The sequence below is a fragment of the Symphalangus syndactylus genome, chromosome 17, assembly GCF_028878055.3.
Source record: "Symphalangus syndactylus isolate Jambi chromosome 17, NHGRI_mSymSyn1-v2.1_pri, whole genome shotgun sequence".
NCBI classification, from domain to species: Eukaryota; Metazoa; Chordata; class Mammalia; order Primates; family Hylobatidae; genus Symphalangus; species Symphalangus syndactylus.
Window position 1 is genome coordinate 88,148,561 of NC_072439.2, and position 14,822 is coordinate 88,163,382.

General features: G+C 42.2%; 1 long non-coding RNA gene across 1 annotated transcript in view; it reads right to left on the minus strand.

Moving 5' to 3' along the window:
* Positions 1-14,822, minus strand: part of LOC134732974 (uncharacterized) — a 64,391-nt gene continuing 49,569 nt past the window's right edge. The window contains exons 3-4 of the long non-coding RNA XR_010116503.1: positions 12,064-12,302; positions 1-398 (exon numbers count right to left, since the gene is read on the minus strand). This is a non-coding gene — a long non-coding RNA (uncharacterized lncRNA). The remainder of the gene's footprint in view (positions 399-12,063; positions 12,303-14,822) is intronic.

Consider the following 14,822-nt stretch of genomic DNA (forward strand, 5'->3'; position numbering starts at 1 on the left):
TTTAAAAAAAATTAATTTTAATTTTTTTTTGAGACAGTCTCGCTCTGTTGCCCAGGCGGGAGTGCAGTGGCATGATCTCGGCTCACTGCAGCCTTCGCCTCCTGGGTTCAAGCGATTCAACCGCCTCAGCCTCCCGAGTAGGTGGGATTCCAGTCATGTGTCACCATGCCCAGATAAAATTGGGGCTTTTCTTGAGCCTGACTGAGAGTTGCAGGATGGAACTCAAAGTTGCTTGGGTACTTGTTGGACAAGTCTGGAACACGGGGATGAATTACCAGACAGCAGGTCCTGGTTAGAGTCGGTTGGGTAATTTACATATGTTTTCAGGTCACTGCCAAGACCTTTTTGCAGGCAATCCAGATGGGTCTGGACTCAAGTGAGAAGTGAGTCATCAATGCCTGTATCAATGAGAAAAATAAAGATTAGTAATTCAGTGTTGGGTTCCATGTGTTTTTTTAGTGGGAGGTATGAATCCAAGACAAAGGCCTTGGCACTACACAGTGCATTCTTTGACAACAGCTCTTGTTAAGGACCTTTCCAAGGAGTTTTAAGCAGTGATTGTTGCTGATGAAAGTTGACCAGGCAGGGAGCCTTACATTATGGTCCTATCTGTGTGGGTGGGTGGATGAAATGTCTTGAGCCTATGAATGATTTCTGACACCCTTGTTAGTGTCCTGCAATATAACACAATGTTATCTGGCTTAGGAATGTGCTACTGGCCTTAGCTGCTGAGGAAGAAACCAGTCTCATCTGCTAATGTTTCATGAGAGTTAAGTTTTGGGAATTTGTTTGTTGTCTAATCAGAGCCATGGGCAGTACATCTGGCCTCTTCAATCCATTTTCTGCACAAGTCTTGGCCAGTTTATTATTTTAAATCCCATTTTGATATTTTATTACCTCTGCTGACTGCAGACAATGTGGGCATTGACAACACTAAAGATTCTGTAGGTTTTACAACTTTAAGGACCAATCTATCAAATACATGTCCCTATGACTGTATTTTAACCCTAGTAATGAGATTTTCTGGAGGTCTTTTGCTGGTCACCATTGTGTCAGTCTTGGATCATAAATATGTTTCTACCCATTTTGAAGAGACATATAAATTACTAAAACGTGTCCATACCAATAGTATTTTCTTTATCTGGATAAATTTAGCTTGAATATTAATTATAAGTAGCCCCCAAGGAACAGAATAAACTGCTTTCTTTTTCTTGACTGTTATCTCCTTGCTCCCTTCTTGGTTGTGAACCTGATAAGTAGGTCCACTCTTATTATACTGTTTGTCCAGACCAGAACATTTTGGAACATACCAGTCAAGTCTCATGTTTCCTAACATCCCCTCTCTTTTCATGTGGATTATGTCATGGGCTACATAAGCAAGGTGGAGGAGGCAATTAATTCCTTTCATGCCAATCAAGATACGGATGCAAAAGACACTGCCATCTCCAAAGGTTCTGCTCTGAGTCTGAGACCTTATCCAAATCTTCTCAGCTGATGTAGGAAGAAGACAAATGCAGTCTGAGAATAACCAAAGACCTTATCTGTGCTATTATCCAAAGCAAACATCTTTTTAGGTAACACGTCCCCAGAAATCTTAATTCCTCCAGAAATTCCTCCATTGTGATAAACTGCCCATGGACACAATATGGGTCAGACTCTGAAGAACTAAGTATACCCAGCTCAGGTAAGGGCAGCAAATTTGCTCCCCAGGAGGCCAAGCACTGGTGCAACCTCCTGTGCAAAACAGATTGCATCCCAGAGATCACTCCCGTTCTTTTTCTCTCTTACACCAACACTTCCACAAAGTGTTAGGTACTGTGCTAAGTCTTTCACAACAACCCTGAAGGTAGTATTATCTCCGTGGTACAGATAAGAGAGATCACAGAGGCCCAGAGGCTAAGTGAGTTCCATTGGCTTTAGGCCCATGGATTTAGGCCCTGGATTTAGGCCCCGGTCTATCTGCCTCCAAAGCCTTTGCACCTCACCTCTCTGCTACAGCCCTTCCTTTCTATGCACAATGACCCCCTTTTTGCAGCACTAGTATGAGCAGAAGACACACAACCTGTGTGTCTAGGGATTACAGCAGCAGAAAAAGAAATATTTTAATTCATCTAATTGGTTGTTCATCACTTCTCGGCCTTTTGGCTAAGATCAAGTGTAATTGGTTGTTCATTCCCCAATCCATTCATTTAACAAATATTTGTTGAATCGTTACTATGTCCGACACTGAGCTAGATGCTGAGGTAGAGAGGTAAACACTGAAGAAATGAGACACTCAAAAAGCAAGCACACAAATAAATACATAATTACAAACTGTGATAAATTTGGGTAAAGAAAACTTTCTTCCCAGTGCTTTACCATCTGCAGCAGCAATGTCGGAAAAGCAATTTCAGTTGTGTAGTTTGTGAATCGGAACTGAAAGAAGCTCCGGTGCAGCACTATTCAAAATAAATATAATGCAAACGACATATGTCAGGGTAAATTTTCTAGAAGCCACATTAGAGCCAGTGAAAACAAGGAGGTGAAATTAACAATATAACTTATTTAACCCAAAGTATCAAAATATCATTTTAACAAGTATCTCATTATTAATGAGGTATTTTGGGTTATTTGTTCAGACTAGGTCTTCAAAATTCAGTGTGTGTTTTAGGCTTACAGCAGATTTCAGTTCCAACTAGCCTCATCTGAAATGCTCAGTAGCCACATATTGACAGTGGTTGCTGTATTGCATAGTACACCTTTTAAGGATACAGATAGTGCAGCTGTTGCCTGTAAGTCAGTGGTTTGCAACCTTTGCTGGCATGGAATTATCTCAATGCCAGTATCATAGATTTTCATCTAATTGACGTAGGGGTAGAAGAAGGGGATTGCCTAGGTATCAGTATATTTTATGTCTTCCCAGGTGATTCTAATGTATAATGAGGGCTGAGAACCACTGCTCTAAGCAGTAGCAGTTTTGTATCCAAAGTCTTCAAATTACGCAAGGTAACAAGACTGAAGCCCCTTTAACCCAGGTTGATAATCTGCCCACCATCTTCCCTCCCTGCTGCAAGCTCAGCTCTGGTCCCAGACTCCAGGCCAATGACCTCAGTCTGGGAAGCTGGGCTGAGGAGCTCCAGGGCAGCCATGTTGCCCCATCATCTACACTTTGGCTGCCGGTCTCACTCTGACCTTTTTGCTCTGGCTCTGACAAATCTTCTGATTCTACCATTATTTTTTAAAATTTTATCAACAAGAATGAGCTTGAATGATTCTGCCTTCATCATTGGATTGTGTCCTGTGTCTAAGTCTCTCTTGCCTGCCTTCTGGGAAACTGCTCAGTGTCGCTAGCCTTGTCAGTTCTCTCTCTGGTCCTCTGCTGTCCTATCCATTTGCCTTCTCTAAGACCTACTGTGGGACTCTACCCTTTCTGTCACCTATTGGGACACTTACCACCACTTACCACGTCCTATTGATGCAGCAAACTCACTGCTCCTCCTTTTCCCGTCTTGTCAGGCCCCATTTCTCTGGATACCAGATCCCACTGGCCTGACTGTTCTCTTCATCCCCTCCTGCCTTCTCCGAGCACCTGCTCCAGTTTCCTCCACCGCTAAATAACCCTGCCCTGTCCAGTCCACATCAGAGCATCTTCAGCCCAGGCCCCTTTAGCATCCTGTCATAATGGGTCATTAATCTGTATCTAGGCACTTCAACCTGCCCAGGAAGCAGGCAGCTCTACTTATTTCTATTTTTATCCCTCTCTCTTTTACTTTATTTTTTATTTTACTTTCTTTTTTTAGTCTCCTCTCCAGTTGCTTCTTCTGCTCTGGGTCTGCCAACCCCAGAGCAGGGAATAGAAAGTCTAATAAATAGTGGAGCAAACGCGTTTCCCACACCAATCACAAGAGGTGTTTGTCTGAGCTAACTCACTGCCTGTGGCTGCTTCAGGGGTGTGAATAGGGCTACGAAGCCAGCCGAGAAAATCCCTCCAGGAAATTTGATTTCAAGCTCATAGTTTTCCCTTACAGCCTCTTGCACAGGGGTCACACAAGTTTTTTTTCCAAAAGTCCTGAGTATTGCTATCATCAGCCCTGGCAATTCTGCTATGAGGGTATAAGAGCCCTTGGCCGAAAAGTTAGTAATTTCCACACTATTTTGCAAAAGCTTACAGCTGGTGTCCCCAGAGTCAAACTTGTCAGATAAACAAAATTAAGGCTGTAAGGCTGTTATCTAAAACCTACCACAATTCTATTCCCAACAGAGATTTAGGGGAAGATGAAGATAAAGAGAAGAATAATTTCTAAATCAGTTCATCACACACACAAAGGCCAGGACTTAGAAGGCTCTTTTGTGTGAGGGAGGGCAGGACGGATGACTTTCTCAGCTGTGGTGAATTCCCACTGCTCCAGGCCACCAGGTGCAATTTCTGGAGCAGCTGGCCACTGTGGCTCTGTCCTTGGCCCTCTCCTAGAACTATTGTACCATAAATTGGCCTGGCCATTGGAAAAATGTGAGGTTTGTCTCTGGATCACTCAATCCTGTCCATTGACTTGAAATGCTAGAACCTAGCAGCAGCAATGGATGGGGTGAGCATTGCAGAACAGTAATGTGAGGCCTGTGGAGTCCTGGAGGACGGATGGATGGTTGGATGACGGATGGGGGCTTACTATGCTGACCATTAATAGAATTTGTTCTTCCCTCTTATGTATACCCAGAGATAATATTTTGAAACGTCAATTGATATACTTTTTGTCCCTGATAATATGTTTTTATTTTTTGGCTTTTCCACCATTAAAAAGTAACAGATAATAATAGTATCTTCTTCGCAGGATTGCCATGAGAATTAAATGAGATAATCTGGGAAAAGCTGTTTAGCTTTGGTATTAATTTACAGTAAGGGATCAATATAGGGCAGCTATTGTCATTATCCTCCCCATTTGATGCCAATAAGTTGGTAGAACCTGGATTAGTCCTGCCCCACTAGAAAGCAGCTGCTGGCTTGAATTTCTTCAGACCCTCACTCTTCCCTTTTAGAGGGAGAACAGCACCACTGAGGCTTCCCAGCACCAGTGGAGACCAGCCCTTCCCTCCCTCAGTATGACCTGAAGTGGTCACACTGTCTGAGCTGGGAGGAAAATAGAGTTGTATATATGCTAGGGTTAGGGTTATAGAAGAGGTCTGCTCTTTGGTTTTGAAAATTATAACCTATGGGAGAATTCCGCTGTGGTTTCTCAAAAAATCTTATAGGAATGGAAGCTCTCACTGTTCATTTTAGGAGTCCAAGCCCTGTGGTTCTGATGGTCCTTCAGACAGGAAAGAAATGCAGAACCAAGTGGGTACAGAAGAAGAGGTGGCACTTTATCCTCCCTCAGCTCCTTTCCTGGAATTCTTCAAATAAACAGACCTGCAGTGATTCTCTGCAAATGGAGAGGCATCCCTTGCTCCCACCACCCCTGTACTCACCCCAAAGATCACTGTTTGCCCTGAATGTCAAATATAGTTCAAAAGGAAGCAGATCATAACTGGAATCTGGCTCTGTCGGGCACTAGCTGTGTCTCTTGGGCAAATTAATTCTCCCCTCCAAGCCCCTGAGCTGAGGGAGAAGAAAGAGAAAGGGCCATCTTTGAGAAGTGGTGTTATTTGAGTTGAGTGGAAAGACGCCGGGGAAATCAGCCTTTTTGGCTAGAGGCACAGTCTGTAACTCCTCCAGGGATCTTCTAAGTCCAAAGCCCCCAAAGAGGGGAGGGCTGAGAGCAGACAGAGCCCTCTGTGGCTGCGCAGATGGAGACAGCTTGATGACAGCCAAGCCCCCTCCTCCCCATGTGCCACCTGCTGCTGATAGAGACAGCAAAGGCTGGAGCTTGGCAGAAAGGTGACTTGTCAAATAGGCGGCCTCCATGCATGCTTAAGACCTAGATTTTTTTTTTCAGAAAGTACATATACTAACTCCAAGAGGACCGTTCTCGAAAGCAGAACAGCTGCTGCATTTTCTCCGTGAAGATGTCACCTGTAACTCTCACAACTTCTATTTTTCTGATGCTAGGCGACCATCATAACAAACCACTTTCACCAGTAAAAACTTGCATCTGCAATCACAGTTAATCTGCATGTTTTTAAAAACTGTATTTCAGAAAGGATCTCCAGTCCTCCAACATAACATCCAAAACACGGGTTCTCTTGTGAGAGATGTAAACATGTAAGTGAGATAGATAAGGCATGCAGCTGGGATGAGATCCGTTTATTATGCTCACGCAGAGCAGTGGTGGGAGCAATGAGATGGTGGAGAAGCCACGTGCCCCTTAAAGAACACCCCAAACATGGAAATTCAGCATTGGGGAGCAATTAAATTAGTAAAAGTAGGATTTTTTATTTTGTAAGATTTTTCTCAGGATCCCCTTTGATAAAGGGTTGCTCCGGATCACTTACAATATAGTGTGATTTAGAAAAAGCCCATCTGTTCGCAACGTGCAATGTTTGCAAAAGCACGGCGGTTGGTTTGGCTACAAGAAAGGAGGATCTACTGTTTATGTGAAAATGGCAAAGGCAACGTCCAGATGACTTGCAGAAGCTCTTTTCCTGGAATTCTCAAAAAAGTCTATTTTCTAAGGGGTTGTCCCAGTGAATCATTACTATGACTAGTACAACCGAGACAATTGTCAGTTTGTGAGTAAAGTGATGAGGAAGGAACAGGGGATATTTTGTCCCACCAGCATCAAAGATGATGGAGGATGTTAGAGATGGACCAGGACTAGTGAAGCAAGCTTGTGTTAGAATGAGACAGGGCTTCGGCCTGGAGAGGGGTCATGGGCCAGGAACCAGACAGGCACTTAAGAACCAAGGAATTCATGGAAGCCAAAGGATAAGGCAAAGCTGTGGTTCTGAATTCAGTAAAGAACCAGGGGCTCAAATGTCCTGAGACTTCATGCAGGCAGGAAACAGAGCTATAGGTAATATGAAGGCTGGAGGGTTCCTCAGCTCCAGCCAAAGAACCTGAGACTCTGTAGGCATGGAACAGATGAACCACATTTTAGAGGTATAAGATCACTTGCCTGGAAGGGAGAGCCAGAGATGGGGCTGGAAACAAGGACTCGCGTGTAATGGTTTATCTTTGGAAGCAGTGATGCCGTAATGTCCAAAGAACAGGAAATTAAATTTTATTCTCTGCTGCCTCCTGGTCTATTTATACTCCCAAGATCTAATCTTTCTGTAACTCTTGTTACCTGAGTAAGGTACATAGACAACTTGTCAGGTATCCAATAAGAGAGATAAGATGCTCTTTCCAAAGCCACATCTACTGCATATTATTGGACTGAAGGGAGTTCCCCCAGGAAGGAAATTAAATCTCGAGGGCCTCAGCATTTGACTTGCCTTTTTCCTTCCTGCTGCTGCAAAGCTGCCGATGTGGTTAACTGGTACCCTAGCTTGGAGAAGACCCAGGTGGTCTCCACCAAGGAGGCACAGGAGATGTCAATAGTCTCTTCTGCCTGCCCTATGACCTTGGGATGTTGAAAACAAGTAGGGAAGCAGGAAGAGAGAGAGTGGCCCAAAGTGCTGTCTGCCTGCATCAAGCATTTTACTCAGAGTTATTCCTGAATAAAAGTATCCTGAGCAGAATGCCTAATAGGGAGAAGATGATTGAAGATCAAGCTTCTAAGAATTATGTGTATCTGGGTTAATGCAAGTGGGAAAGGGGTAGAGAGAAAGGAGAAGAAGCAAAAGGCCCCAGCTGTGGCAAACTACTGCAGATATTTTGTTCTTCTGCATCAGGTAGCATTGATATTATGTTTTTTTACTTATAAAACATAATAGGAGTAAAAAATAGCAATATATGAATAGCAACATAAAGGTACAGATTACAAAATAACTTTTAGTGTCATAATTGTATTATATTATATTATTTATTTTTATTTTTATTTTTTGAGATGGAGTCTGCCTTTGTCTCCCAGGCTGGAGTGCAGTGGCATGATCTTGGCTCATTGCAACCTCCACCTCCTGGGTTCAAGTGATTCTCCTGCTTCAGCCTCCGGAGTAGCTGGGATTACAGACGTGCGCCACCACACCCAGCTAATTTTTATTCTTAGTAGAGGCAGGGTTTTACCATGTTGCCCAGGCTCGTCTTGAACTCCTAACATCAGGTGATCCACCCATCTCAGCCTCCCAAAGCGCTGGGATTACAGGCGTGCACCACCGCGCCTAGCCTAGTATCATAATTTTATATAAGACAATAAATAATATTTTATTAATATATGACTGATGATCGTAAGATTTTTCTGGCTCGTTTTTCTGCAAACTCATTTATACTTTTAGCAATTTATTTTCCATTAATATCATTGAAGGCAATGTGAGTTGCTCTTGGCAAATGCAAGACTGGAAGTTGATAATTGATTATTTTTAATTATGAGAAGAGTCTGATGATGCAACTGTTACTGAGCTATTAAGAGTTTCTACAGACTATGGCAACAGATAAATTTATCAGATAAATTCCTGGTAAATTATTTTGAAATATATAAATTTTAGTATATCTAGAGCTGGTGATTCTCATGAAACAATTTTTCTAAAAAGATTTCCCTCTTCATATAAATCAGTTTCATATAGTCTGAATTTAATTTTAAAGTAATTTTATACAATGACATTTAAAATTTTCATCTAATATTTTCTGTAACTTGTGAAAGTCATATAAGAAACCAAAAGTGGCTTCATGGTTTTATATAATACAGAACACCTGCTTATGCATTCTATGACCACATCTTCAATTACAAAGGAAATTAGTTATAAAATTGTCCTCGTTATATTAAAAATTGGTTCACCTAACACTTTGTATGAAAATCGTGTTCTTTTCCATTGAATGCAATAATATTTAAATTTAATTTCTATTCCAAGGCTGTGGGTATTTTCTTTGCACTGTTGCAGCAGTTTTCAAAACCAGAGTCTAATCTCATTAAAGAATAACTCCTGGCCGGGCACAGTGGCTCATGCCTGTAATCCCAACACTTTGGGAGGACGAGGTCAAGAGTTTGAGACCAGCCTGGCCAACATGGTGAAACCCCGTCTCTACTAAAAGTACAAAAATTATCTGGGTGTGATGGCATGTGCCTGTAGTCCTAGCTACTCAGAAGGCTGAGGCAGAAGAATTGCTTGAACCCAGGAGGCGGAGGTTGCAGTGAGCCAAGATTGCGCCACTGCACTCCAGCCTGGTGACAGAGTGAGCCTCCATCTCAAGGAAAAGGAAAAAAAAAAAGAATAACTCTTTGGGATGCTTTATTGCAATATATACGCTTTTATTTTGTAATAATTTACAGACAAAGTTTACTGTCTGAGCTCTGGCATCAACTGGCTTGGCATTCAGGCCACATTAATATTTGTGCTGATGGTGCAAGGATGATGCTAGGGTTTGAATATTTGTGTCCGCTTCAAAATGTATGTTAAAACTTAACCCCCAATGCAATAGTATTTACAGGTGGGGCCTTTAGGTGATTAAGGCATGAGGGCAGATCTCTTGTGAATGGAATTATCAACATTATAAAAGAGGGCAGATCTCTTGTGAATGGAATTATCAACATTATAAAAGAGGGCAGATCTCTTGTGAATGGAATTATCAACATTATAAAAGAGGTTCCAGGGGGCTGTTCGGCCCTTTTGCTCTTCCTGTCTTTCTCCCCATGAGGACACAGTGTTCCTCCCTTTTGCCCTTTTAACCCCTCTGCCATGTGTGAGAACAAAGCAAGAAGGTCCTCACTAGACACCAAATGCTAGCGTCTTGATCTTGAACATCCCAGCCTCTGGAACTGTAAGAAAGAAATTTCTGTTCTTCATAATTTACCCAGTCTCACCTATTTTGCTGGAACAGCACTAATGAGCTAAGATAGAAGGGTTCTGGGGACAGGTGGGCAATCTGGTTGCCACCAGTGGTCCTGACACCACTCTCACACAGAGTCCCCCCTCTCTCTCAGTGGCCGTGTGGGCCACCACTGCTGCTCTGCTACTACTGGACTGTCATCGTTTTCAATCTTGGCTTAGGTCCTGCTGCAGGCTGCCAGGCCAACCACTTGGCATGCATGCGCCCCTGCCCACTGTGGCAGTGGACTCAGCCTGTCTCACTGCCATCTGGCATCTCCTCTGCCCCCACACACCGTCCTATCTGACTTCATTTACAAAACACAAGAGTCAGATAAAAATGATAAGCAAATTCACAGCAGTGACAGCAGAGTGTCAAAACAAGCACAGGGCCTCTTGTGAGGGTGGGCCTAAGTGATGGCACAGGCTACATTCCCATGAAGCCACCCCTGCTTGTGGGACTAGGTCAGGTGTGTGATGGGGGCTCCATGCTGGACTTAACCCGTCTGGGTATGCGTAACTGAGTAGTAGGGTAAATCCTCTACGTCAATTTTCTGTTTTTCCTATACAAAAAAGCACAAAGAAGTATGTCTTTAACAAGGGACTGGTTGGGAGAATAAGAAGTGCCAATTCCCGGACTCTGGCCCAGCCCTGAAGCCCTGAAGATGGGCATCTGACTGAGCCCTTTGCAGAGTGAGGTTGCAAGCAGAAGCTGAAGGAGCCGTTTATCTCAAGGGCCCTGTGGATGTGGAGAAGCCTACAGGGATGCCTGGGGGTTCAGGTGACCGCATGGCACAGAACCTCGTAGCTCTGAAGAGCAGTAAGCCAGGTACTGGACCACTAAGCACTGCAGAAAGACCCATTTGGTCTGGTCCCTCAGGGCAGCAGCTCTGGGGGGCACCGCCACAGCTTTTCACTGTGGAGATCAGCAGCAGCAGGTATGGCAGCATCCTGCCCTCACAGGCCTTCCTGCCTTGCATGGAGGAGCCAGGCAGGAGAGGAGCAAGACCTGTAGAAGCCCGGGTGATAGAAGACTACTTGTGAGCTGGTGTGAGTCACGCTCAGCAAAGGGGGAAGAAGCAGTAAAATGGGGTTAGAATCATTCCTGGGACTCTGTTTGTACCAAGGGTTCTAGGGAAGACTGGTTACAGATGTGATCTTGGTGTTGAGCACTTAACGGCCCAAGATGGACGGGTTCTGTGAAGGTTGGCAGTGTGAGTAAATAGCAGGGAGATACCTTTTAACCTCATGGGAAGAGGAGAAGAGACATTCTAACCGTAAAAGCTGCCCAAGGAAGGCATGGGCTGCCTTGAACCAGTTCCAATGCAGATTGTGGGACTCTGGTTTATGAATCGTGGAGACAAGATGTAGGAAGAGGGTGGGAGATAGGAGAGGGAGTGTTTTTCAAAGTGCTGCTGGAGGGACTACTTGCATTGGCAATATTTTGACGGGAGGGCGTTGAAACGCAATCTCCTGGTCTCCACAGAAATTCTAATTCGGTGGGTCTGAATACGGCCTGGGAATTTTCATCTTTGACACACACCCCTGACATTTCCAATGTGCACTAAAGTTTGAGAACCACTGTACTAAGGTCTTTGCAGCTGTAAGACTTGATGCCTCTATATCTCAGCACTTTTCTTTGACACATGCCCCTAGCATTTCTAGGTACATTAAAGTTTGAGAACCACTATACTAAGATCTTTGCAGCTGTAAGACTTGATGCCTCTACATCCCAGCACTGTTCTCCCTGCCCTTGCAATAATGATGGCAGAGAGAAACCCCGAGTCTATAACCCACTCAGGTCCCCCATGCCTCCACATGAGATACTACAAAAATGAGCAGGAGACAGAGTGAGTCTCCTACTAATTTTTTTTGGCATAAATTAAATTTTCTTTTCACGAAAACACTTCAGCAGTTTTTCAGAATCTGGCTTTGCAATCCAAACAATCCAAGTACTAAAAGGCATGGGCACCGACAAAGACTATCTCCTTGACAAAATTTCAGTTGGGTTCCTCTGAGCCTTCTTCTCAACTGGGCTCAACCTTCTTTGTGCTTCTTTCCTGAGTCCCTCCTACCGCTGATACACCTATTGGAATAGTCTTGAATACAGTCTTCTTTGCAGGACTGTATTCAAGTCTGAACAAGCATCACAATAATTTTTTTCTTTAACAGGTATGGTGTCACGACTCAGACAGGATCAGAGTCATCGTTGGATCCCTGGGCCTCTCACCCAGCACCCCAGGTGCCCACCTTTGACGCTTTCATCTTCACTTCTGACTGACTGATTGGGGCTCCACTGGTAAGCCCGACTCCTGATCCAATCCAGGGCTCCAGATGACAGTCTATTGAAGAATGGGCAGCACAGATTGTGATTCTTGAGATTCGGAGTACACTCTCGAAGCTGGGTTAGTGTCCTAGGCTTCTCTGCTTGTAAGAACTGGGCTATAATCCCAGGCAAACAAAAGGCTGGGTTGGAATCTCAGGTTTCTCTGTAAGAAAGAGACTGAGTTAGATTCCCAGGCTTTTCAGTTTTAAGACATAGAGTTGGGATTAGAGTGCCAGGCTCCATTGCTTGTGAGGTGTCATGAGTTATGAACATGGCAGCTTCTCAGTTGACTGAACCTCACCCCAACCTCCTTCTGAAACCCCTGCTGACTATGTGCTCCACCACCTAGACACTAACTCTGTCTGCTTCCCTTCTTGTTGATATGATTTTACTAAGGATCGTTTGGGACTTCCCTAAAGTGGCATCTCTAAGATCTCTCTCTTCCTTTTGCTTCCATTCCTCCTTCCATTTTTGATATGTCCTCCTTTAAACCCCCACCTCCTCCACATTTTTGTTCAGCCCTGCCAGACTTTTCCCTTCCCACTCCAGGCTCTCAACTACCTACACTCACTGGAGCCCCGTTGGAGACTCTATGGGACTCAAGGGCCTCCAAAAGCAACTACATTATCTTAAAAATGTCCTCCATAATATTGGTAAAAAATATTTTTGCTCTCACATTGGTCAGGTAGCAATGTGTTCCATTCACCAAAAACACAATTTGGATAAAAAAATTAAAGTGCAGTAAAGAAGACAGCCAATCATTTCATATAAATAGTGAGTTCTGTATTACTGTGTTTACCTGACTCATGGCTACAATTTTAAAATGGAAGCTATAAGGTCTCCATTTGCATCTATCTGTATGTTTATATATGTACATACGTATGTTATGTATATGTGATATTTTCCTACCTCCTGATGGTATTACCCAATTAATTTATAAAATCCTATAAAGAAGCTCTATTCTGATAGGCTTAGGGACAAATTGCTTATATCAATTAAATATTTATAAAGCTCTCAGAAATAGGAATTAACCCCAATTTTTTTTAAGTTCATGTGACTTTGGGAAATATTTGTTAGATAAAACTAGTTTAAAATTGTTGATTGAATAAAACAGCTGTCTTCTGAGTTATCACATATATTAAATTCATGTGAGTGGAATAAAAATTTTATAAGTGAACTTTTTGACAATAATTATGTTTTATAATATCTGCCTAAAAATGGTTTCCAAAATCTTTTTGGTAACTTGTAACCTTAAAATTATGCTAAGTAATAGATATTCATTGAATATCTAAATTATTTCTAAGTCAGATAAACCACTGAAAATTTATTGTTAAGCATAAGATTAATTTTATATACTTTTGGCTTCTAATTTTTATATCACATAGAGAGGCTAAATATATTTAGGTCTGTTACTAAACATTCTTTTTGCCATATTAAAACAATTGTATTACGAGGAAGCACATACCTACAAGAATTGTGAGATGGTATATTCATAAAATTTGCTGATCTGCTACAGAATGTTGGTACTTGACAGACAACTCACAATTGTCTATAACCTAGTTTTTTCTGTTACCAAAAAAGAGGTTACTTATGGTCAAAAATTTTAATCAACATATGTAAATAAAACTACTAGAACTAATAAAGATAAAGGGAAATGACTTGCAAGCACAATTTGCAAAGTAGGAAGAATGTGCTTTTGTTATGGGAAAAATAAAAATAACTGTCTTAAAGTGAAATGACTGGCTGTTCCAGAATAAGAAAGAGGAAAACATAGAACAAAATGAAATGATATAAAAAATTGTAAAAGGAATATTGGGCCAGAGCAATTAGGCAAGACAAACAAACCAAGGGCATCCAAATTGGAAAGAAAGAAGTCAAATTAGCCTTGTTCACAGATGACATAACCTTGGACCTAGAAAAATTGAAAGACTCCACTAAAACACTGATAAAACTAATAAACAAATTCAGTAAAATTTCAGGATACAAAATCAACATGGAAACTGAGCGTAGTGGCTCACGTCTGTAATTCCAGCACTTTGAGAGTCCAAGGTGAGTGGGTTGCTTGAGCCCAGGAGTTTGATACCTCCCTGGGCAATATGGCAAAACCCAGTCTCAACCAAAAAATCTTAAAATTAATCATGTGTGGTGGCGTGCACCTATAGTCCCACCTACTTGTGAGGCTGAGGTTGGGAGGGTTGCTTGAGCCCAGGAGCTCGCGACTGCAGTGAGCCATGACTATGCCACTACACTCTAGCCTGGGTGACAGAACGAGACCATGTCCAAAAAAAAAAAAAAAAAAAGACCAAACAAAAAAATACAAATACAAATATCAGTAGCATTTATATACCCAATAGTGAACAATTTGAAAAAGAACTCAAGAAAGCCATTCCATTTACAATAGCTACAAAAAATATAAAATATCTAGGAATCCATTTAACCAAAGAAGTGAAAGATCTATATAAGGAAAACTATAAAACTCTGATGAAAGAAATGGAAGAAGACACCAAAAAATGAAAGATATTTTATACTCATGGATCAGAAAAATTAATACTGTTAGAATGACAATACTCAAAGCAATTTACAGATTCAATGCAATCCCTATCAAAATACCAATGTTATATACCTACTATGTACCCATAAAAATATTTTCAATTTTTTTTTATTATACTTTAAGTTTTAGGGT